The sequence below is a fragment of the Haliotis rubra genome, unplaced genomic scaffold (genome assembly GCF_003918875.1).
Source record: "Haliotis rubra isolate DU_JTF1 unplaced genomic scaffold, ASM391887v1 Scf613, whole genome shotgun sequence".
In the NCBI taxonomy this organism is placed as follows: Eukaryota; Metazoa; Mollusca; class Gastropoda; order Lepetellida; family Haliotidae; genus Haliotis; species Haliotis rubra.
In genome coordinates, this window is record NW_025767317.1 from 640,258 (window position 1) to 666,035 (window position 25,778).

Sequence of the window (25,778 nt, forward strand, 5' to 3'; positions counted from 1 at the left end):
GAAACCCAGATTCCTCTTTTTTTCATAATCAACGTGTCCCTGCTTGTGTGCTCTATTTATGTAGCTCAATGGCATTTGGCTTTCTTTCCTGACTGCTGACAAATCTGCTGTCAGAGCTACAATCTTGAAACGCTTGCATTGATGTGTAAACAAGTTCTGTGTTTTGTGGCCTAGATTGTGTGTTGGTTTGTCAGCTCCGTGTTTTGTGGCCTAGACTGTGTGTTGGTTTGTCAGCTCCGTGTTTTGTGGCCTAAACTGTGTGTTGCTTGTCAGCTCCGTGTTTTGTGGCCTAGCCTGTGTCTTGGTTTGTCAGCTCCGTGTTTTGTGGCCTAGATTGTGTCTTGGTTTGTCAGCTCCGTGTTTTGTGGCCTAGACTGTGTGTTGGTTTGTCAGCTCCGTGTTTTGTGGCTTAGACTGTGTGTTGGTTTGTCAGCTCCGTGTTTTGTGGCCTAGACCGTGTGTTGGTTTGTCAGCTCCGTGTTTTGTGGCCTAGACTGTGTTTGTCAGCTCCGTGTTTTGTGGCCTAGACTGCGTCTTGGTTTGTCAGCTCCGTGTTTTGTTGCCTAGAATGTGTCTTGGTTTGTCAGCTCCGTGTTTTGTGGCCTAGACTGTGTCATGGTTTGTCAGCTCCGTGTTTTGTTGCCTAGATTGTGTCTTGGTTTGTCAGCTCCGTGTTTTGTGGCCAAGACTGTGTCTTGGTTTGTCAGCTCCGTGTTTTGTGGCCTAGACTGTGTCTTGGTTTGTCAGCTCCGTGTTTTGTGGCCTAGACTGTGTCTTGGTTTGTCAGCTCCGTGTTTTGTGGCCTAGACTGTGTCATGGTTTGTCAGCTCCGTGTTTTGTTGCCTAGATTGTGTCTTGGTTTGTCAGCTCCGTGTTTTGTGGCCTAGACTGTGTCTTGGTTTGTCAGCTCCGTGTTTTGTGGCCTAGACTGTGTCTTGGTTTGTCAGCTCCGTGTTTTGTGGCCTAGAATGTGTCTTGGTTTGTCAGCTCCGTGTTTTGTGGCCTAGACTGTGTCTTGGTTTGTCAGCTCATTGTTTTGTGGCCAAGACTGTGTCTTGGTTTGTCAGCTCCGTGTTTTGTGGCCTAGACTGTGTCTTGGTTTGTCAACTCCGTGTTTTGTGGCCTAGACTGTGTCTTGGTTTGTCAGCTCCGTGTTTTGTGGCCTAGACTGTGTCTTGGTTTGTCAGCTCCGTGTTTTGTGGCCTAGACTGTGTCTTGGTTTGTCAGCTCCGTGTTGTGGCCTAGATTGTGTCTTGGTTTGTCAGCTCCGTGTTTTGTGGCCTGGACTGTGTGTTGGTTTGTCAGCTCCGTGTTGTGGCCTAGACTGTGTCTTGGTTTGTCAGCTCCGTGTTTTGTGGCCTAGACTGTGTCTTGGTTTGTCAGCTCCGTGTTTTGTGGCCTAGTCTGTGTCATGGTTTGTCAACTCCGTGTTTTTTGGCCTAGACTGTGTCTTGGTTTGTCAGCTCCGTGTTTTGTGGCCTAGACTGTGTCTTGGTTTGTCAGCTCCGTGTTGTGGCCTAGATTGTGTCTTGGTTTGTCAGCTCCGTGTTTTGTGGCCTAGATTGTGTGTTGGTTTGTCAGCTGTGTGTTTTGTGGCCTAGACTGTGTCGTGGTTTGTCAGCTCCGTGTTGTGGCCTAGATTGTGTCTTGGTTTGTCAGCTCCGTGTTTTGTGGCCTAGACTGTGTCTTGGTTTGTCAGCTCCGTGTTTTGTGGCCTAGACTGTGTCTTGGTTTGTCAACTCCGTGTTTTGTGGCCTAGATTTTGTCTTGGATTGTCAGCTCCGTGTTTTGTGGTCTAGACTGTCTGTCGGTTTGTCAGCTCCGTGTTGTGGCCTAGACTGTGTCTTGGTTTGTCAGCTTCGTGTTGTGGCCTAGACTGTGTCTTGGTTTGTCAGTTCCGTGTTGTGGCGAGGGAGTGTTTGTATGTGCTGAGAAGGTCGGGTTCGGCAAGTTACCCATGCATGCGGCCGTAATATAGGATTCTACATTTGATTGATGTGAAGCAACAAAAAGAGCATGCATACACTACTGCAACCACAGACAAACGATATAAGCTGTGCAGTATTTATTGACCTGAATATTCTGAATAATCATGACTTCAAGGTGAGACCACTCTCCGATGATGACATCTACGAGAAGTCCTGATAGGGCTAGTAGTTTCTGCACAGCCAGAAGCAGTCGCCTGGCATGCCATTTCCGGTCATGGTCATCTGTTTGTTTTGACGGCGGCACTCAAAATAAAAGTTACGTTTCGCGAGCAGAGGGGCGGAGCAGCTGATTTCGCTTGTGGACTGGGCCATGACGTCACTCACCAAGCACCCCACAGCCACAATGACGAGTGCAACGAAAGCAAATCCCCTCATGTTTGCCTGTTGAAAAAGTAAATACACAGATAATTTTTTCTTTAAATGGATCTGTTGTTTGAGTAACCATGTAACAAAGATACGCATTACTAACATTTTACCCGCAGCAAAGAAGGTACACACCTTCTCCAAAAGGATGCCAAGCTAAGATGAAAATACATCATGCTGTTTTATACAACAGTCTGCGCAAACTATTCAAACATATGTCAGTGACAACTCTGCTTTCCCGGAATAACCGTAATACAAACATCAGGTCTGTCGACTTTCATTGCACAATTTATTCTTCAGCCCAAACGCCCTGTTAGTAGGCTTTCACAGTTATGGTCATTCGCGCACTGGAGTTGCCTTGGTATGAGAGGGATAAAAGGAATAAAATGTACCCGTCTTTCTTTCAACAAAGTACATGTGATAATGGCCATATATATAGTATGTATAGTATGTCTATACATACACACACACATACACACACACACACACACACATATATATATATATATATATATATATATATATACATATATACACACTATTCCAAAAAAGGAAACGCATAACCCAGAAATCTTTTGCGAAAATGTTGTATTTACAAACATGTATAACTCGTCAACAAATAGACTTTAGTACATGAATTTGTACATCAGTTTAGAAGAAGGTAATGTCTATACAACCAAGTGGATAATTTAAGACAACGGAGACGCTGGGCGCGATAGTGACCACGTAGCATGGTCCCGACGTTGGGTCTCCTGGCTCTCAGTCCAATCTCTCTCAGCCTGTTCCGTACTTTGTGACCGGATATCCTCCGAAGTCCAGGCACCCTGGCTGCTGTGCTTTCACCTGTGGCAGTACGATCACGCTAATGTAGTACCCGGATGTACCGATCTTGGGCTGCAGTGGTGACTCGAGGTCTGCCTGTACGGGAACGGTCATTTGTTATACCTGTTTGATTGTAACGAGTTGCGTGCTCAGACTAACATTCAGACGCCTGGCAACAGAAAATTGCTTTCAAGCGTGCATTCTTTCAATGGCGATGTTCCGTGTTGCAGCGTCAAGACGTGGCGTTGTGATTTGACATTGAAACTCCTTCAAAACGAATGCCTATTTCCGAAAGCAATCTGGATTATTATAGCCAGACAGTGCATGCTCTTTGCTGCACAATTTCAACTGGAAGGTAATTTCTGTTGTGTTGTGGCGATGCCTTTTTAAGTCTTGTAAGAAATCTCATCAAAATCAACATTTTCAGGTAAAGACGATTTTTCACTTGTGCAATTGTGTAAAATCATCTTATCAACACTTTAGTTACATATTTTGACGATTGTTTGAACACAATAGGTAATTAATAGATTTTTAAAAAAATACAAAACACTTATGTGTTTCTTTTTGGATAGTATATTACAAACTGAGTATAATATATGTAATAATGTAATAATGTCCACTTGTATGGCGCCGTTTCCACACACTAGTGTATGCTCATGGCGCCCAGTGCGTACAGCTAAAAAACAAGCAATTGTACAAGTCATTCGTAATATTTCCTGAAAAGATGGGTCTTCAATGAAGATTTGAATAAGTCGAGATGGTTTTGATGGTTATGGGAAGACTGTTCCACAGTGAAGGAGCAGCATAGCTGAATGATCTGTGAACATAGTTCTTGAGATTGACAGGGGATGTTGCTAGGTGGAACTGTTGGTGTCGTCGGGGTGGTGTGTACACTGAGATGAGTTCAGAGATGTACTGAGGCGCTAGGTCATGTGGACATTGGAACACAATGGTCAAGATCTTGAATTCGATTCTGGCTTGGATGGGCAACCAGTGAAGAGACTTTAGGACAGGGGTTATGTGAGATCTTTTAGATGTTAGGGATACAATGCGTCCAAACAGAATGCTGTTTGAATAGTCCAGTCTAGATAGAACGAGGGACCTGACGAGAGTATGGGCTGCGTCTGTTGTTAAATTATGACGAATGTTACTGATAGCTCTCAAGTGGAAGAAGCAGATTCTTGAAAGATGGTTGATCTGAGCATCAAGTGATAGGTCCTTGTCTATGTACACTCCAAGATCTTTCATATATATGTATATGCATATACACTACACGGAGAAAGAAACTATTTTACCCTACAGTGAACCCATTTGTAATATACTATTGTGCTATTGATTGCGTTGAATGTGTGCATTTCGGTACCTTCATTTATTTTGCTGTGAGTCCTTTTTCGTTTGTTTATTCGCAGACCTGTGTATGAAATGATTAGAGATCAATTGTTTTCACTTCTCCATTTTTTTGCGTTAGACCGTGAGCTCAAGCCAGTTACCGATATTTCCAACAGTGACAGTAACAATAGCGTTTGAATGCATATGAATGTTTTTTTCTGAATATCCTAGCTGATTAAAAGATTTTGAAGAAGTACCAGTGAACCCCCAATATGTTAGACCCTATTACCGACAATAGGTACACAGATAACCAGGATGATCCCCTTCTTGGAAGCATGGATTACAAGTGATTACAAGACGCCAATTGGAAAAAATCTCTTGACGCCCAGTCGACGGTACATATGATTTACAAATCCAAATTGCAATGGCTGTCGGATTCAGTGATAATCCTGCAGTCATTCAGTCCTCAGTGTCTAAGTATCCTATCAGATTTTTAGAAATTGCCTCATCGCGCCTATTACGACGTATGGCTTTATGTCCAAATTTTACACAACTTGACTGTTTCGCAGAAAACGTGACCATAAGAGCCAGATGGTGTTCCTACGGAGGTCCAAGTATCCTATCAGAGTTTTAGAAATTACCTCATCGCGTCTGATTTTATGTCCAAATTTTAAACAACTTGACTGTTTTGCTGAAAGTGTTATAATTGACCTTTGGCCTTGTTTGCATTTTGATCACTGCACAGTCCTCAAGTTTGTCAATTTTCCGAAAATCACACCAGAAAGATTTTACTAATAAATCGATGTGAGGTTAAGGACTTATCAGCACAATTACCAACACGTAGCTGCTATGCGTACTAGAAGTATACTAAAAAGAAGAAACTTAACATGTGTTACTTTATGTCCCCAAACATACTCGTAGAGAGGAAAGTGTGTTGCACCGTCCACAGTCAACAGCCGCACGATGGGGTAACTTAATTATTTCACAGGGACTAGCCATCTGTTATGGAGTTCTTTCAGTACCGCGTATGCGAGCATGAAAATGGGAAGCGGTTTCGCGTGGTCTGGCGTGGTCTGGCTTGGTCTGGTTGACGTTGCTTTCGTAAAACGATTACACAAATGACACAGCCGCATTTGATTGTCCTCGGTATATGACGTGACACGTGGCTGTTCTGACCTGGGGCGATCAGATGCCCTAGTGTTTGATGCACACGTGGCCTCAGGTTGTAGATTGTCCGTCTCCAGTAGATCATGCCAATTGCACGTTCAACATTTGTAAGGCGTGGCATGAAAGTTTTTTAACTAGCTTGTTTTGTCCTAATCACCAGCACATTGTGCACACATGCTAGTGTTTAGGCACATGAAATCGTGGTCACGTGACCTCGCACACTTTTTCACAAAAGAGCGTACAGCATGCATACCGCGTGGTTCATCACAGATGAAACGGGCTGATTCGTCAGGTTAGACCTGCCACATTAACATATCTTGAACTACCTATCTTGTACTACCTATCTTGTACTATTGAATTCCCCATATTGAAATCCAAACACAGGTGTACTGAAATTCCAACCTACACACTGGGCATGATGAACTATTTACTGCTTACTGCTGTTAATGCCAGAGGAAAACCATCAATGAAGGGAGATACCCGTGATGATCCGGGTTAGAATTGATCTTCAGTAACCCGTGCATGTCGTAAGAGGCGACTAACGGGATCGGGATCGGGTGGTCAGGCTAACTGACTTGGTTGACAGATATCACCGTATCCCAGTTGCGTCGATCGATGTTCATGATGTTGATCACTGGATTGTCTGGTCCAGACTCGGTTATTTACAGACTATAGTTTATAGTTGTATATTGCTGAGTGCGGCTTTTAAACAACAAACAATTAATCTTGTTCAAGAGGCTGTGCTGCGTTTCTCAAAAGAGCCTGAGATGATTTTCAAAACATCAACACCAGAGAATAATCATTTTGGAATATCCAAAGATCTGAATAAAGGTTCCAGATGCGATGATGTCCTATAACATGTATGTGCATTATTGATAGCCTAAAACGACAAAATAGTAGCTTAAAAAAGTAAGTAACCGCCGATTATGGATGTGTGAATACTTCAGGCAAATAACTTTGTTTAAGATGTATACGTTAGCACCCTCCTCAAGGGTGATATGGATTTCAACGCTCGAGCCGTCAGGCGAGAGCGTTGAATCCATATCACCCGCAGAGAGGGTGCTAACCTACTTATACCACGTGGGCGCCGAATGGACTCGTACATTGCTTGTTGCACGTGCGTTTCCTGCACCGCCAAGGTTGTTATCCACATATCAACCTCTGCACGTGCAGATAGAAGGTTGATACACAGAAAATCAACCTGCCAGAACAATGGACATAACATACCCTAGTGGTATAAAGGGAAAAACAGTGTCGGATTAAATAGCAACGCATCTCTCAGCCCTTCGATAAGGATTTCTGAATCATTACATTTACATGCACAAATCAGAGATTACCGTTCACTTTTTGTCGTACTGAATAGAGTTGCATTTATTTGTCAGCATTACGCCAAATCACATGCCACTACCGGCAACGCTGTTTGTGTGACGTGGACCACATCGTCTCCTCACTCGTGATACTGCCCTGCTATACATTTGACATATGGGTCTTTAGAAATGTCAGCATTGGCATTTGCATGTCTGAATGGCATGGATGGGAAGTATAATGTTATACAATGAAGTTCCGATGCTAAGCATTGACTTACAGTTGGGCTGGTCACACACAAAGAATAGGCAGTGGACCCCTTGAGTTTGCATGCCGAGTGAAAGAGAAACAACATACTACTTACGCTATTACGAAGAACGCTGTTGATGTCGATCTGGTTCGAGCGTTTTTTGCTCCACGTCGAAATGCTGGAGCTTATATATGGTACGCGCTGTGGGCGTTAATCGTCACGTCATGGCGATGAGTCAGGAAAAGTCGGAGATGACCGATTGATTCTGAGGCCAACCACAACGTTTTCAGTTGTTGACATTTTACAAGCGCACGTCTTGTGATGTCCCGCTGTCAACGCCGCTCGGCTATACTAATGGAGCGGCTAAACAGATAAAATGTGCATTTAATGATGAAAGCATGAAATTTCGCACATACACACACGAACATTTTAGTATATGGAGGCACTCAAAATAATTTCATTTTTCGCTATTTTTGGGAAGAGGGGTACTTATTGTTTTCTATCATTTTAAAATTATGTATATTTTGTCTTTGCATGTAACTGCAAATAACTATATGCGTATAGGTGAAAAAGTATAGGTGTTTATTGATTGGCTATACTAAATATTTAAGGGGAAACGTTGAAAATAGTATGTCATAGTTTATGTACTTCGCATGCGCACAAGCGCAAAATTTGAACTTATTTCAGACATGTTTTTTTTATATGATGACCACTTTTGGTGCTTTTATCATCAAATGCACAATTCGTGTGGAAACTTCATCTTAGCCGCTCCATGGCTTAATGTACAGTACAAATTAACCGACTGGACTCGATTACTTACCGGGATAGAAAACGTGGAAGCCGCAGGACTGTTCTCTCGGGGAAAAGCTTTATTTGTTATTTTCCCTAAAGTTCAATATGTTCCTTATTAAAAGGAGGATAAGCCTGCATTTCTATTTCCCTCATGTTTACCAAATGTCTGTTCATTAAATTGGGAAAAGAGCTTGCATTCATTATTCATTCCTAAAGTACCCTATGGGCACACCCAAACCAATGTCTGCGACATTCATCACTTCGGAGTTTCCTCCACCACTTTAAGCAGACATTTGATGGTGTATCAGGAGTACTTAAATCTAACTCACTCAGTAGACATCTTCACGTTGCCTCCAGGGGCGTAACCAGGAACATTTCAGTTGTAAGCACAGGTTAAGGTTTTGATGAACGATTACTGCAAACTGACTAAAACATCAGGCGAACCAAACGAGCAGGTTCTAACAAACATTACCTGGAATAATAATAACGCAGTGAAACAATTTGTAACTATTTCAAACACCATATCAGGGCAACTGATAAGCATGGACCCATAAAGTACACGTACAATAAACCACAAAACAATCAACTGGAACTCTCAGAAATACAGGAACGTTGTAAAGGGAACAAGAACAAGAAGAGCTAAATCAACTATGAAATAGTTTGATACAGTCAGGAACAGATCTGCTGGCATCAGTTACTGTATGCATCAACTCTACTTGAAGAGAAGTGCCATTTTGCGGGGTTTCCCTTCTACAAAATCATCCACCACCTTATCAAAGTTGACATCAAAATCGCTGTGAATATGAAGTAGTGTAAGTGCATTAAGCCGTTCCGTTACCAATGTTGACCTGAGATACGTTTTAACCCGTCTCATTTCCAGATACTCACGATGGGGTGGACAACTTTATTTGTATAAAGATTGGCAAAAATGTTTTTCGGTTTTACCAAGGATATTATACTTATCTGCGTATACATCCCTCCCACGGGATCAAATTATTATCACACGGTTAACTTCTCTTGTGCACTCGATAAGCTTGAGGAATTCTTATTTGAAAATATTTCTTCCTTCAGTAATTGTGCAATTCTTCTTTGTGGCGATATGAATGCTAGAACTGCAAGTGAGAACAATCCGTGTTCACCTGAGGCTGAAAACAGGGCCGACGATATTATTGGTTCTTCCTTTATTGATGGGGATAATGATCCTGTCAGCGAGAGGAAATCCAGCGATAGTGTGATAAACGCTTTTGGTCGAAAATTGATAAATATAAGCTACACATATGGATTGTTCATTGTTAATGGCAGAGTACCTGGCGATGCTAAAGGTGAATTTACGTTCATAAGTGCACAAAGGAAGTAGTGTAAATGACTATTTTATCTCTTCAGCTGAGTTTTTCGACATAATAGCTATGTTAAATGTGGGTCAACGTCTTGAATCTGACCACCAGCCCTTGGAGCTTTTTGTTACTCTCTAATTCGCTGTCAGATAAACAACCAGGCATTACACTTAATCTCGCGGAAACGTACAGGTGGAACAGTGCTTTATCAGATCACTTTATAGCTTGCCTAACAGGCAAAGCACATGCCTTTTCACAGTTTAACTGAATATATAGATACTAATCTAGATGGTGCTCTTAGCCAGTTCGTAAAGTCATCTACTGGATGCAGCCAAATGTATGAAAAGACCAGCTTTTAGATGCCAGACTTTAAGACGCCAACTCTTAAACGACGAGTGTAGGTCTGCAAAGCGTGTGAAGCGAGGAGGGCGCTTAGGAAATTTAGACTTACACGAAACGACTACAACAGAAAGACTTTTTGTACTTTGAGAAATAAATATAAAGAATCATGTCGAAAATATAAGAGCAAAACAAGAGATCTCCGACTGAAAAAACTTAGCACTTTCACTCAAAATTCTGATAAATTTTGGCGGGAGATTCGTTCCTTGAAAAGTAAAGAAAATGTGGTTTGTAAGATAACAACTGACCAGTGGTTGTTACACTTCCGTTCTGTTTTTTCACATTTTCATGAAGAATATGAATGTAATGATACAGCTAGCTTGCAGGAATCTAAGGCTAGTTTGGAGACCAGTGGTTATACAGAACTTGATGCTGAAATCCTTGATTCAATAATAACCGAAACCAGAAATTGTCGATGCCATAGGAAATCTTAAAACGGAAAATCACCTGGTCGGACAAGATTTTAGTGGAGATGTTAAAAGCTTCCCAAGACATTATATTGCCATTTTACATAAATGTTTTAACTATGTCTTTAAGACTGGATACTTTCCAAGAACCTGGGCGCAGTCTATCATAGTACCTCTACATAAGAAGGGTGACATCAATAACCCTGACAATTACAGAGGCATATCTCTGACGAGTAGTATTGGTAAATTGTTTACATCTATCCTCAACAAAAGATTAAACATGTGGGCTAATATTAGAGATAAAATTCCTGAAATACAAACTGGCTTTAGGAAAGGTTATTCCACATCTGATCATATTTTTACATTGTATGCAATTGTGCAAAAGTACTTAATAAGAAGAAAACGTAAATTATATGTAGCATTTATTGACTTTAGGAAAGCATTTGACTCTGTAAATCGACAGAAATTGTGGGCTTGTTTAAAGCGGGCGGGATTAGATGGGAAAATGTTATTTATGCTACGAGGTATTTATGCCAGCGTAAAGGCTTGTGTGCGTAGCAATGGGGGATTCACTGACTATTTTGAGTGCCCACTGGGTGTGAAACAAGGATGTTTGTTAAGCCCTATTCTCTTTTCCTTCTTCATTTGCGAATTGGAAAATGAAATAATTCTTAAAGGCAAACATGGTGTACAACTATATCCTGATATTTTGGAGATTTTAATGCTACTGTTTGCTGACGACGTGATATTAGTATCGGACTCAGTGGTAGGTTTACAGAACCAATTAGACATTCTGGAGAACTACTCGAAAGAATGGAAATTAGATGTTAATCTTGATAAGTCAAATATTGTTGTATTTAGAAGGGGTGGACCAATCGCTAATGGCGAAAAATGGTCTTATAACGGCATTCCAATGCAAATAGTTTCTGAATACAAATATCTTGGAATACTTTTTAATTATACATTGAATATGGGTAAAACTGCTATTGCCTTATCAGCAAAAGCAAAAAAGGCTCTGGTGTAGCTGCTTTCATCACTATATCCATTAGCGCCAATAACACCAAAGATGTTTTTTAAACTTTTCGATGCACAGATACAACCAATGCTTTTGTATGGGGCGGAGATATGGGGTTTCCAGACTTTTGAACCGATTGAAAAGATACATTTATTGGCATGTAAGAAGTTCCTTAATGTTAACATTACAACACCAAACTATATGGTATATGGAGAATGTGGAAGATACCCACTTTATATAAACTCTCACCTTCGCTGCATAAAATACTGGTTCAAAATACTGAAAATGCATGAACAGCGTCTACCAAGAAAGTCATATAACATGCTACTTAATTTAGATAATATTGGTTATGTAACATGGGCATCAAATATAAGATATCTCTTATTTTCGTATGGATTTGGATATGTGTGGATTTTCCAAGGTGTCGGTAACGAGTGGCTGTTTATGAATGAATTTCGCATAAAGAGCCGTGGATATGTTTCGCCAGAATTGGATGAATACCCTTAATCTAAGTTCAAGATTTGATGTATATAGATCCTTTAAAACATTGATCGAACCTGAGACATATCTATCAAACATTACAAGCAAGAAATTTAGAAATATAGTTATTAGATTTAGACTTGGCTTGACAGATATAATGATCAATACTGGCTGTAACAAGTCACTCGCCAAACATCTCAGAATTTGCCCTGTCTGTATGGCGGATATCGAAGACGAGTATCATCTGTTATTTATATGTGACGCTTATGCCGATTTAAGAAAGGAGTGCATTCCACAAAATATCTGGGTCACCTACAAGGAAACACTTATAAAATTTTATCTTCAAAGACGAATCTGTCCATGTAAAATTAGCCATGTTTTTAACACATTCGCTGTCTTTAAGGAAGAGTCTAATTTCTCCTGTCAACTAATCTAACAATGTTATGATGCTTTCCACTGTTTGCAATGTCCATACCTTGCCTGTCATTACAATACTATGTATACGGGCCAGAGGCCTTATGTACAATAAACCATCTTGATCTTGATCTTGATCATTGCGCTGAAGGAATGCTCAGCGGTTGCCGAAGACACTGGCATTGTCACAAGAGTGTTTGCGAAGTCCAGTGTTGCCAACAAACACGATGGTTTCTCCTCTGGTGGAACAACTTGCCAACGTGATTGCCATCGCCTGATTTCTACCGTTTGTTGCTCATGTGAGTTCTCTTTCAGCTCAGTGAACTGTGCGAATATTCGCCTACTCATTTCCTCCGGTCATATTATGGACCGAGGTAGGTATAAAACATTTAACAAGAACCTCAATTTATTTCTTATAAATGCATTTATTGAATTTCGTCAAAGTGTAAGCACATGCTTTTTGTGCTACATGGTAGCCTCCTTTGTACTATCCAGACTACCAAATAGACGGCGTTATGATGTGGACGATGCTGAGATTCAGTGAGTGAGTGAGTTTAGTTTTATGCCGCACTCAGCAATATTCCAGCTACATGGCGGCGGTCTGTAAATAATTAAGTCTGGACCAGACAATCCAGTGATCAAGCAGCATGAGCATCGTTCTACATAATTGGGATGCGATAACTTGTGTCAACCAAGTCCAGCGAGCCTGACCACCCGATCGGGTAGTCGCCTGTTATTACAAGCATGTTTTACTGAAGATCAATTCTAACCCGGATCTGATGCTTTGTAAACTGCTAACCCGGATTATATGTAATGTAAACTTCATGTGCAGAACAATTTCTCTCAAACCCATTGTACATAAAACTATTAGAGTGTTTGCCACTGAACAAAAGCAACAGCCTATTACGCAGTCCAAAACATTTAGCCTAGATATTTATTTGACACAATAATGTGTTTCGTGTTAGGCAAACATCTCTCAGATTCTCAGCTGAAACCATATGTACAACGTAACTCAATCTAACAGCTAATTACAACACGCTGATTACACAATGTTTCAGTTTCACATCGGACTCTTATCACAAAGCCTGTAACCTGGGTCGAAATGATAACGAAGAGCACAAAGCCGTTTTACACGAACATGGGATCAGCGGTGACTCCAAGTGCTGATTGTCCGTTAAATAAGTCACAAACCTTCTATGAAAGCACACACACACACACACACACACATTTTGCTGTGCAGAATTTTTTGGGAAAAAAGTCAAGTGCCCATGTCAAGTCTACACCAACCACATAATCCCAAGAACAGGTGGTAATATACACAGTGAGACATTACGACAGGGTGAGACGTTATGTCCAAAGTCGAGAAAAAGATCAGTCGAAGGACTGAATTCACTAGACGAACTCGGATATTGCACATTCAAAGTAGCAGTTTCCTGCCGCATCAGATTTCCTTGCACACATTGTGTGTGATGGGCAACTGGTGCAGAACGCTACCATTTGGGACCCGGCGTTGCAGCTGATCCTCCCTTGAGCCTCGGTTTCGACGATCACTTCACACATCAGGACCACAGACACAATGGACAGTGTAAAGAAAGAAAAGATCTTCATGTTTCCCTGGTGAAAAGAAACACATATAGGAATTAAAACATGTTTTCAGATATGTTACTGAAATTTTCATGATCATAACATGACTTTCATACTTCAAAGCCAGATCTTAAGAAGTAGAGCCGCCATCTTTACCTTAATATTACATTTTCTTTGTTGGTTTTAACTCTACATTAAGCTAGAGTGAGTGAGTGAGTTAGGTTACGCCACTATAAGCTTCACACAGTGTACCCATGTGGGGCATCGGGCCAAGGCAGGGCCTTCGTCGTGACGAGCGAACGCTTTAACCGCTAGACTTCCCCACCGCCCCACATTAACCGAGAAGACCGTTATATATAACTCACATATGATGTGTAAGAGCTGGGGTTTTAGTTATATTCCACGCCAGAAACACACTCAAGCACTACCAATGTAGAGGGGGTAGCCTAGGGGTTAAAGCGTTCACTCGTAGCGCCGAAGACCCGGGTTCGATTCCCCTCATGGCTACAATATGTAAAGCCCATTTCCGGTATTCCCCGCCGTGATGTTCCTGGAACATTGCTAAAAGTGGTGTAAAACTAAACTCACTCACTTACCAATATTGTCTTCGGCGCAAGCAACGAACGGAATGAGAGCACTTTCTACCCATCAACCATCAGACATGACGAACACTAAATCTTCCATCTTTAAAAGTACACATGACGTCGGAATTGTTTCCAAAACATTTCCCCTAATGTTTGAATCATGCGTGAATGGAACTATTTATCAACAAAATACCACGGCCCTACTATTGGTACCAGACTAACAAAAGGAATAATAGAACTAGACCGTTCATACAGTTGCTCTAACAGGTATGCAGTTTGATCCTTTGGTAGGTCTAATATAACTGCTACTGGAGTCATACGTGATAGGAACTTTAGATCGAAAACATATCCATGCTGTTTCTCCCATGAATACCTGGGCTAGAATTAGTCTTTAGCAACCCGTGCATGTCGTATGAGACGACTGGCGGGATCGCGTGGTCAGGCTCGCTGACTTGCTTGACACATCATCGTGCCCCGATTGCTTACATCAATGTTCATGATGTTGATCACTGGATTATCTAGTTCAGACTCGATTATTTCCAGACCGCCGTCATGTAGCTGGAATACTGCTGAGTGTGGCTTTCAACAACAAACACTCCATGCTGTTTCCAAATCAACGATTAATGATATCAATGTCTACAGAACTAAATTTCATTGCAAAAGTTTAAATTCATTTTTAGACTTGAATAAAGAAAAGATGTGTTTTTTCCCAATTAATATTTATAATATTATTCGAGCTGTTTCATATACAGAAATATTCTTGGTATGTAACGGCAAGGAGTTAAAGGATGATATCAATCATTACTGAATAATAATAGAGCTCGAGGTTCTTCATGATAGAATTCTTTTGTGCACTTTTGCACATATGTATTTATCGGATGATCCACTGGTGATGCATGATGACTCATGATGAAAGCAATGAATTCCACAGCTACTTTAAGCGTGCCAAGCTTGTTGGACAGAATCTGAAATTTGAGGTTGATTTTGTTGATGGCGATGTACTGCTGGACGGTACAGCAATGGGAGTAAACCAGGTGAAGTCATTCACCAAGTCTGCCCAGAGTCGGTCTTTTTGTGGAGAAGCTTTCTGAGAAACCACTGCATCGTGTATATATGCAGTGTGTGGAACAGAATAGCAATCCCACCTACTCCTTTGCCTGGATGAAGTCGGCTGGTCTTAAATGTGTAACTGAGGGTTTCTTTTTGCTGCCCAAGACCAGTCACTTCCCACTCGTAATCCCCAAAATGTGATTCCTAAAGAAAATATCAATATGAAATGTCGACTTTGCAATGAATCCACAAAGACTGTCCAACACCTTGTCAGTGGATGCCCTTCCTTGGCACAAACAGTATATCTTAAACGACATGCACCACACAAAATGACTGTATTAGCCAAATTTGCTAACGTCAGTAAATCCTTGTTTCATCCGACGGCCATATGAACAACGTTTGAAATCTACTATCATCTGGCCGTCAGATTTACACACGTTTAAAGGGGTGTTAAAATAAACGAACATTCAACTCTGCATTTACATGTATTTCACAGGTGTGTAAATCTCGCCATTGTTTCCATGTGTTTCCTAACATGTGTAACATATGTAAATGCTGTGATTGTAGGACATGCATTTCAATACCCTTGAAATCTCGTATGACCAGGGTTAGGTTTGTCATATATTTAGTACATGCGTAAATGGTTGGAAATGGGTAAATATAGTGTTACAAGATTAGCACTACTTTAACATGTATTTCAATGGTTCTGTAATGTAACTGTCACATAGGGTTCGTTAGCGCGTCCGACCACGCCATAATGTACTGAGATAATTAGAAACACATGGTGAAGTGATACCCATGACTGAGCACCACTAATAACGTGCGTGTCTTTCTTGACATACACATGGTGTCTGTTTAACAGGTTCAAATATCGGGTCTATGGGCCAGAGCGATTTGTATGTTAGGGAGTATGTGTGTGTGCGAGGGAGAGGGTGTGGCATGGGGTAGGCCTAGGGTGGGGTGGTGGCGGTGGGTCGGTGCTGGGGTACTGATAAGTCTTTCTGACCAGTAGGTAATATCGTTTATACTTTTTGTAATTAGGTTCACTTCTTATATATGCTATACAAGGAGACACTGCTAATTACAATAAAACACAGACAGATGTGTTCACACAGACATGAACCGGTAGGTCCCTAATTTTAGTGCTCACTTGTATGAGTTATCCGACTGATCATAACTGAACAAATTTCATTATCTATACTTTCATAAAAGATGATTACAATGTATTAATGATTCCCGGTGTAAATTACTGTTGTAAATGTGTGAACATGCACATACTTGGTATGACCTCTTTTTGATTCGGAATACAGGTATTATTTCATACGGACGTATTCTCAAATTGCAGTTACCCGACGGAATATACTGTAGACATATTTTGTTTCCACCTCTTGGGTAGACTAAAGAAAATTGTAGTGATTGCAATTAGCTCATAATTTTCATAATAGACCTATTTTGTTTCCATCTCTTGGGTAGACTATAGAAAATTGTAGTGATTGCAATTAGCTCATAACTAAACAGTTTCGATAATTATTGAAAGCTTACTACCTGACAGCATTATGTTGCTCATGCGTTTTCTTTCTTGCTTTTGCTTATTGCTGTCTAATTTGTTATACATTATATAATTATTTTAATCATTTTGGTATCTCAATATCATGGAATATAATGTGTACTTATTGATCTATCAAAGTACCGAAACGTATTTTCTGTATGCTTTACTGTTATTGGGTGAAACTGTTAAAAGTACCTTCGTACAGAATTTCGAGGAAATAGAAACTGAAAATTACTAGAGCAATGGAAAACTAAATTTGATAAAGATCGCAAACAATCATTATTTATATTCCACTTTTTAAATTATCAGTGTGCAGATCATGTCACTAACATAAAAAATGAAGGATATATGATGTCAAAACTGGGTTCAATCTTGAATGTATAATAAATGTAGCAATGTATATTCTTTAACAGTATCAAGGAATGATGGGGTACGCTCGTGGTTAAAGCGTTCGCCTGTCAGGTAAAAAACCGGTGGTTGATTTCCGACATAGGCACATTAAGACTGAAAATATATTATTTTGATAAAAGGCAAAGATCTTAATTTCAATTGAAAAAAAGAGACGAAGTAATTTGGAAGATTCACAGACTAACAACGTCTATATCGGGGCTACAGGTGCAGGAAGCATCTTCAATTATAAAATCACATTCCACAAACATCAGATAAAGGTTTAAATGACAAGCCTGCCAAGCTCTGTCCTCTCTCAATGCAGTATAACCAGAGTTCTGTGGTCACTACCTCAGGTGACCAAATTCAGCCATCCCATTACTTTACAGTATTTTCTTACAGACATATATATATGGAAAATTAACTTTTACGGGTATGGAAAAAGTGGGGGGAAACACGTGTAAAGTATTAGTCAGCTGAGATTATCCTTCAAAAACATCATATGTACAACAATCACTTATCATTATGTGCAACCAAAGCATTACAAAAAGGCCATATTTCCAGACAGCATAACACCACCTTGGGCTGGAGTTCCAAATAATTTGACACCGAAAGCCTGTCAGCTAACGCAAAGGAAATGACAAGGCATCATTGTCACAATGAAGTGTAGGTTGCCATGCATTTTCTAGTCTGTCTCACAGTCCCTGAACCACATTATTTTCCTTACTGCTTAGTCTGTCTCACAGGCCCTGAACCACATTATTTTCCTTACTGCTTAGTCTGTCTCACAGTCCCTGAACCACATTATTTCCCCTACTGCCAAACCCTCTCTGCAATGTTAAAGCCTTAAATGAAGCAAGTCTAGATCTCCTCAGGTCCAGGGTCTGTTAACATCTTCAAGACACCTAACTCACTTTGGGGGTCGGGTTACAAAGTAAACATATCTATAGCTAACTGTCATGGCTAGCCGGACTGAATCTGGTGTCTGCCTGGGGCTCCTTTTCAATTTAAATGGGTTCGTTTGTTGCTATCAAAATTATATATATTCAGACACTAAGCGTTAGTCTATGTATTTTCCAATATGATGAAAATACTAATACATGTATTTACCAAATAAACTTCTAAAGGAACCTTTCTTCAAGCAGTGACTTAACGCCATACATAGCTAGACTTGCTTAGATGATAGACTTCATATAAAGCATCATAGATATTTCACAAACATGGTACAGGACCCTTAGCCTCATTAGCTTATTGCCTCACCACTTGCGAATTAAGCGTTGGCAGATGTAAATGTTACTGGAGATGTTGGTCCCGCCAGCTGTGGGTGTTTGGTATGGCACTCCATAACCCAACCCTGCAGTGAGTTTTCCTAGAGACGGAAGGGGAAACACTATCGTTCTGTGACTATGGAAAACCAAAAATTTGGACAACAAACCATTGTTTGGGTCTTTTAATTGTAAATATGATTCAAATAGCTTAACCTAGATTCCAATATCCTCCGATAGGTACATTTGGTGGAAAATATACATTTATACCGAGACAAGGACGAATGTATATGTATGATAAAATGTAACAGCACTAGTATCCATTTTGTCTTTTGTCTTCTACCCGTCAGAACTAGATTAACAACTAGTCCCTGATATGAACATATTGTACAGAAAAAAAGTTCATAGTAAAAAAAATATAATATAATGAAAAGGAGCCCTGAGACTTTCTCCTGAAGCTGTGGAAATCTAGACTTGCCACATATTGTAGACTTGCGTGGGCTTGGATATATTTGCTTCAGGGTCTGTATGACAGACGACGTCCCAACATACGCTCAGTCACATGTGTCTCCAGGTCACGGAGAATCAGTGGTTAGAGGCCCGTATTGCAATTCTCGTGCGTTTGCCAGGCGCGTAGCAAGCCATTTTTATAGTGTAAGCCCTATGGGCTGCAAAGCCTTATATTTAGGTGGTATTGAGGGCTTGCCCAACTTTCATTTTTTATGAGACCTGAAGAATTATCGTTTGACGTTTGATGATTTCAATAGCTTCAAAATATTGTGGAAAGACTTCCGCCTCTATCCCCCCTTAAATTTCATTCTAGTCAAATCATATCACCTGAATATATACTGTATATATTCCTCATCTGATAAGGATGGGTTTTAACGTGATTTGTTTATTGTATCAGAACATACTGAAAGACATATTCTACTTCTAAAAATGGCACTCAAAGAAAGTTTCCTCATCGTTAAAATTTAAGGAGGGTGGGGGTGGGTATATGGACGGAAGTCTTACCACCATTGAAATTGAAATGTGATTTCCTCTTATACAAATATGTTTGGACATAGTTTACACATGTCTGCTGCATTGATACAATACCATACATCGAGTATTTGGTGATTTTTCTAAAATAATTGATAAACAAATGAAAAATAAACAACTGCATTTCAGTGATGATTCACATATAATCATAACTGTAACAAAACATCCTCATACCTGTCGATGGAAAAACAATCATCACTGAAAGTTATGATATGAAGAATAACCTATTTACTGTACATGTCAATGCTTTAATCAAAGAATATTGTAGTCAGTATGATTCATTGAGGGATTTCGACTTTTTAAATGGAACGTATTTGTAGGTATTTCTGGCAAGAATTAGAAGAAAAATTAATTTTTAGCAAAGATCATGTGTAAGCTCGAGCTGTTTTTTATAATGGTAGCTACGCCCCTGTTTGCATGTGTTGTTGACGCGGCATGGACGCCTTGTAACATCACTATTTGATTATGATTCACAAACACATGCCCATGATATGGTCGGAATCGTGCCAAGGATTAGCAGATATTTATCAAGAAAACAGGTTTTTATGTAGGTGGCTTGATCCTCGCTTTTACAAAGGCCTATAGGTTCGATCACAATACATTTCGTTTTACAGCTTCTCTTTTCTTAACATGCTCACGTCAAAACGTATTTAAATTCTAATCGCAGATTAAAGAATAACACAATAAATAGTATGCCAAATAATCGTTACCATAACAACCCTGTGATATTTCACCTTATGTAAGAGAGTAATGCAGATGATACTGTCGGCCGTAAAATTTGATAAGTTGCTTCATCGCTATCAATAAACACTGGGTATCTATATAGAGAATACTACACGAGGTCTCATTACATACGAATTATACGAAACGAGTGTCCTTCTTATGGTATATAACATAGGAAGGTCACGAGTTTCGTATAACTCGTATGTAATGAACCTCGTGTAGTATTCTCTATATAGATACCCACGTCTTACATGCATTAAATTGACAAAATAGTGTATTTTTGTTAATATTTTGGTTTCAAATCGAAACCGGTTTCATAAAGAGGTTGCGGAAGAGTATTGTACTGTAGTACAATATTTGCATGACGTCACACTGTAATGGCGTCACTGTCTTGGTAACCGACGTCACGATTCATGTCAGTTGTCATCGCCTCGTACAGCCTGCTACAGTAAACTACTCCGAAGCACCCCGTTTTTTTGTTTGCAGTTGCTACATTCGGCTAACATCACTGGTGGAAACATTGCGTTTCCGTTTTTCGACGGATATAATGTCTCAGTTCGACTCACAATTAAACAGCGACACGGCAAGGTTCGCGATGTTTACATTCCCACAATGCATTTAAGTTGTAGAATGGTTTGGTAGACTGTCAGTTTTACCTGAAGTCATGGCGATGCATACTATAGAAATGATCCCTAAAAGTATGATTTAGAAGAAAGTGTTTGCCCTACCTGTAACAACGATGTCCCGTGTCTATAAAAGGGATATAATGTGGGGATGAATGACATGTACTTTTATCTTGGCCCGTTTATGATGATACATACTGCGATCTTTCACAATAATCCCTCTGGCTATCAGATTTAAACATAACCGGTATTTCAATCATTGTATTTATAAAGTTCTTTGACATTCTCCAAATACGTCCGTCAGATACATTGTGCACTACCCTTTTTTTCTTTTGATCTTCTCAAACGACTGTTACAAGTTCGAAGAATCCTGGTCAAAGTAGAAAAGTCTTAAGACTATACCCTACAATTCCGTAACTTACACATTGTACCCTAAATGGGTAGAGCTTTCGTTAGGGGGAATATCTGAAGGACAATGATACAGTTATTTCCAATGTTGTAGAAAGTTCTCCACTTACTTAGGAAAACACTGAGATATTGTATTCATGTCGGAATGATATTTGCAGCCCCTGTCAGATCTGAACTTGAACATGCGAGGTCTGCGTCTGTGTCCAGACTAAAGGCCTACAAGATGTTTAGCAACACTGGGGCGTAATAGCCATAGATCCTCTCCAAACAAGGGAATATATATCTTGTGAGAATGACTTCTCCGACAGGAAATTTACAGCAATGCGACATCCCACAATTACTTACGTGATATTTACTCGCAATCTGAGTTATGGATCGTCAATTTAAACAGGACAATATAGACGAATTTCACAAAAGGCACCAGAGATCCAACATGCCTATGATATACTCAGAGAACGCACACGCCTGTGCTATCCGGTCATAATTGCTACACAATAAAAACAATTTTTCATTTCATGTCTCACAGAATATATAATTTGATATGGCATTGTTTGTTATCGTATACTTTTGCGTTAGTGAAACAAATGTGGACAATAACAAGTTTATGTATGGCGTTATTACAGCAAAGGCTGAGCGAATGGAGAAATAACATTGTTCAGGCACTGTGAGACTATTAAGGAAGGTCTCATGCAGTGCAATAATATTCCAATTATGTACTGCCACAAACTATTTTACAGTAGTGATGCGCGAGCTGAACAGACTTAAGAAATTACGAGTTGATTCGTGTAGCATATTTGGCTGTGCTCCAAGAGAGACAAAGTGCTATTCTATTGGGACAGCTAGGGACACTTGCGAGGACAAAGGGGCAACGCATCGCCCTTTGTTCACCACTGAACCTTTTAATCCCTCGAATCATGCACCTCACCACAGACAAAGCGTAACTGATACTGGTAGCAAGAGCGAGTGCAGCTTGATAAGGCGTGTTAGCTTGCGTAATACTGCTTTCTTTGATAGGCTCCTTTGGTGATAAGAATATTGAGGTCATGTGAACGTTGATTTCAAACGTATTAAAACGAGTAGTATATACAATGGGGGTTCTGGATCACTTTCAACCAAAGCCTCTGCAAAGCCTTATTTCACAAGTAAGGCTTTGGTCGGACCCTTAGCTCTTGCTACCATTACCCCTACTATGAAAAAGTTTGGGACGATAGCGGGATACGAACGCACCTTCTAGCCGCACCGGGGGTATGGCTGGAGTGTGTTGGTATCCTGGGGCACCGCTATGCCGTGTTGACTGGAGGTAACACTGTGCCGTACGGTACGATCAATAATTCCGCTCTTACAAACCCCTACCTGGCCCATCCCTCAAGTAGTACAAGTTAGGCTACAAATCGGCTTTCATGTCAACTTTATCTATGTTGTAAGTTTTGACTGACCATATAGGATCGGTGGCTGCAAACTACGGCTATCACCCTCGTGTTCCCCGGCTGGTATAGATACCTCACTAGGGCCCTATCTGGTATCTGTTTCTCTTTTCCACGCAATGGAGCAGGCGACTCTGCAACTATTGATTTTAGTTTGATAGCGTCTGCGGTTTCTTATCAGTGAGCGGGTGGTTTCATGGTTGATTGCCGACACCACCTTAGGGAGGCATTGATACCCATTTAGTCGATCGTTTTCCGGGGTTGCCATCTCCCTCGCATACTGATGGCCGAATAAGCGCTCAGGCAAAGTCCTATTAAATCTCTCAACTATGGCTTGGCTGCGATGGGCTCCAGCCGTGCCACGCCTGACCTTTGTATCGTGTTTGGCTAGCAGTTGTGACCGTCACCCATGAACTCCAGCCGGGGTCAACTTGCAGCTCTGTTGGCCATGTCAGCGGACTGCGTTTGTATATGCGTTCGAGATCCTCTGGCTACCTGGGCGAATCTTTCGCAGTCAAGGGTTTGGGTTCCTTGTGGCGACTGGCCACGTCCACTACGGTTAAAGGCATACTTGTACCTCTTGTCGTGGGGTAGGAACAGTAGGTCTGCCTGGTGAGCGCTATTGGGTATGTTAATACCCAACCTCCTTCTAGGCACGTAGCGTGGTGCCGGTAAATAGATCTGCCACAGGGCTTGTTTTCAAAGCCGCTTTGGCCTCCTCCTCCGGAAGTACTCGCGCCATTTTAGCCAGCTTATCTACAGTGCTAGCTCCTTTCCAGTACCCACGCTTCGGGCTGTAGTAAATAGCCTCAAACTTTCTCTGGTTCCGTTCTTACCCATGTTCAATTTTCTCATGCCCGTACGCGTACGTGTTGATCCCATCAATAGCTATCCAACGTTTAGTGTCCATGGCGACAGGGACGTCTTGTTTATTGTCAGTCCATTATATCCTATGGCCATCACTTCTAAGTGTGTTCATTTTATGCCCTAAATGTACGGGTCTTGAACAGGGCTTCCTTGAATCTGGCGTGTTTGATGTGTTGTTTCACCACATACTTCTTAACACCCTTAGCCTTCGGATCTCACTATTATGTCGGCCTTCAGGATGGAGTACATCTTAGGTCTCAAACCTATGTACTCGGCTATGGGCGTGCCAGCACACTCGTCCTTCATCTTACCTAGGACCTTTTTATTTACTGTGCTGTGTATGGCATGGTCCTTGGGGTAGTCGCGCTGGTGTCGAAATTTACAAATCGAGGTGTTTTTCATGTCTCCATTACCGTCCTCGGTTCGAATCTCCATCAGCAGGAATCAGTGTCAGTGTACAGCACTTCACACCTGTCGTCGTACTGTTTCTTAAGCTCGTTGTAGTAAAGTCGTACATCAGGTGTTTGGATAAATCGAGGATGCTCATCCCCACGTAAACAGGCGGTTGAATTTTATGTGGCTTTTCTTCATGTAGAGGCAACTAGGGTCATCGGTGAATATCTTGCTACGGTTGAATGCGGACTGGCTATCAGTCTCCTGAGCTTGTCTTCCTCATTCGACCGAACCAGCTTCACGGTCACGCGTTTCCTCAAGTTCTCCATAGTCTTACCGAACACCGAGTTGTTCATGAGCTTGTAGAGAGTTTTTCTCAAAGTCACTGGTGGCAAGCTTTCGGAGGTCTGTGTTCATTCTGATGTAAGGCTCCATCCAGGGGCTCTGGTTGAACATGAGCACCCTGTGTATTTTGGTCAGCCTCATACCCAACGACAGGTACAGCTGTAGGTTGCGATAGTGAACGATGTACTTGGTCTTATTCATTAAGTTAGGCACGAGTTTTCAACGTCTGCCACCCGCCCACCTAATAAGTTATGTTGGTACTCAGACATCCAGTCTGGGTTAACCCTCATACGTTCGGGGGCCAGGGGTAGTTGTTGTGTGATGTGTAATGCCTTGGGGTATTCCAAGTCAACTTCGAGGATATAACCTTTATTCGAATCTGGTGCGATGCTCATAACATCGACCTCCTGTGGCATCCATTCGAATCCCCTGTGGGTAGATACTGGCTCATAGCCCAGCCGTACAGGTTGTTGGCGTCGAGGTAGAATGTGATTGGTTGGCTTGCTAGGGTCGTAACCCTTCGTGTATTGATTATTTGCTTTTCGCGTATCGTTTGGTTGCCATGGAGATCCCACCTCGCAAGCCTTTCTCAATGAATAGGTGCATGTCATAATCTGTGAGCAATTCCAACTTAACTCCGGTCTTTTTTAAGCAAGGCATCCCACGACAGACCTGGGCTGGTGTAATACCATCTTGAGGGTCGAGTTTATACTCAGCGAAACATGTCCGCCTAAACGTCTCAAACACGTCGGCTAACAGCAGTACATCTGTCCTCAGAAAGTACAGGTCCGTGATAGTCACCCAGATTCTCACAGCCCAGTTTATTCCATACATTAATAGCGTGCGAGTAATCGTCTTGGGATATTGCCGAGTCTGTCAGATTGCTGTAAAATTCTTCTGATGAGGGTAGGCTGGTCTCGGTGAACTTGGGCCAACCATCCATGTACTCATGAGGAATTTTACACCCTTCCTCATAAGCAGGGGTCTAGTCTCGGCGTCTGTGTATCGATCGGTAATAGGGGAAGGTATCGTTGGCCTTGACCAGACTGTCGAAAGTGGCGTGACAATAAAATTGTACTGAATCAATGAACCTAAGGCCGTTTTAAGCTGAAGGAGATGTATCTCTCCATGTTGTTGGGGATACACGTTATATTACCAAATCGATTTTCGCGATGGCCTGCATGATTAAGTGAGAGTGTTACCCTCTCAAGTTGTGAAAGACCACCGGGGGATGTTTATTGTCTTAGGGATGATTCTAAGCTTGAGGTTACCGCGCTGCTGTGAAGCCATCTCTATACTTACGGATTCGTGGCGGTGATCTCTCACCCGAATCACCGTTAAGTGGTGAGTCACACCCGCGTGGCGGTTAGTGCTACAGGCGTGAGCTAGCCTGTCGGGTTGGGTCATACGCATGGGGGCGACCCTATACCAGTCGTTCTAATAATTTGTTCTTCCTCCTGCAAACACTTA

General features: G+C 41.2%; 1 long non-coding RNA gene and 1 pseudogene across 1 annotated transcript; both read right to left on the reverse strand.

Moving 5' to 3' along the window:
• Positions 1-2,050: 2,050 nt before the first annotated feature.
• On the reverse strand, positions 2,051-7,441 carry LOC124255942. The gene is made up of 2 exons (XR_006892796.1): positions 7,339-7,441; positions 2,051-2,369 (listed from the first exon to the last, which is right to left on the reverse strand). It is a non-coding gene; the product is annotated as an uncharacterized LOC124255942 (long non-coding RNA).
• A 13,413-nt stretch (positions 7,442-20,854) lies between these two features.
• LOC124255953 lies at positions 20,855-20,956 on the reverse strand (annotated as a pseudogene).
• Between the last annotated feature and the right edge of the window lie 4,822 nt (positions 20,957-25,778).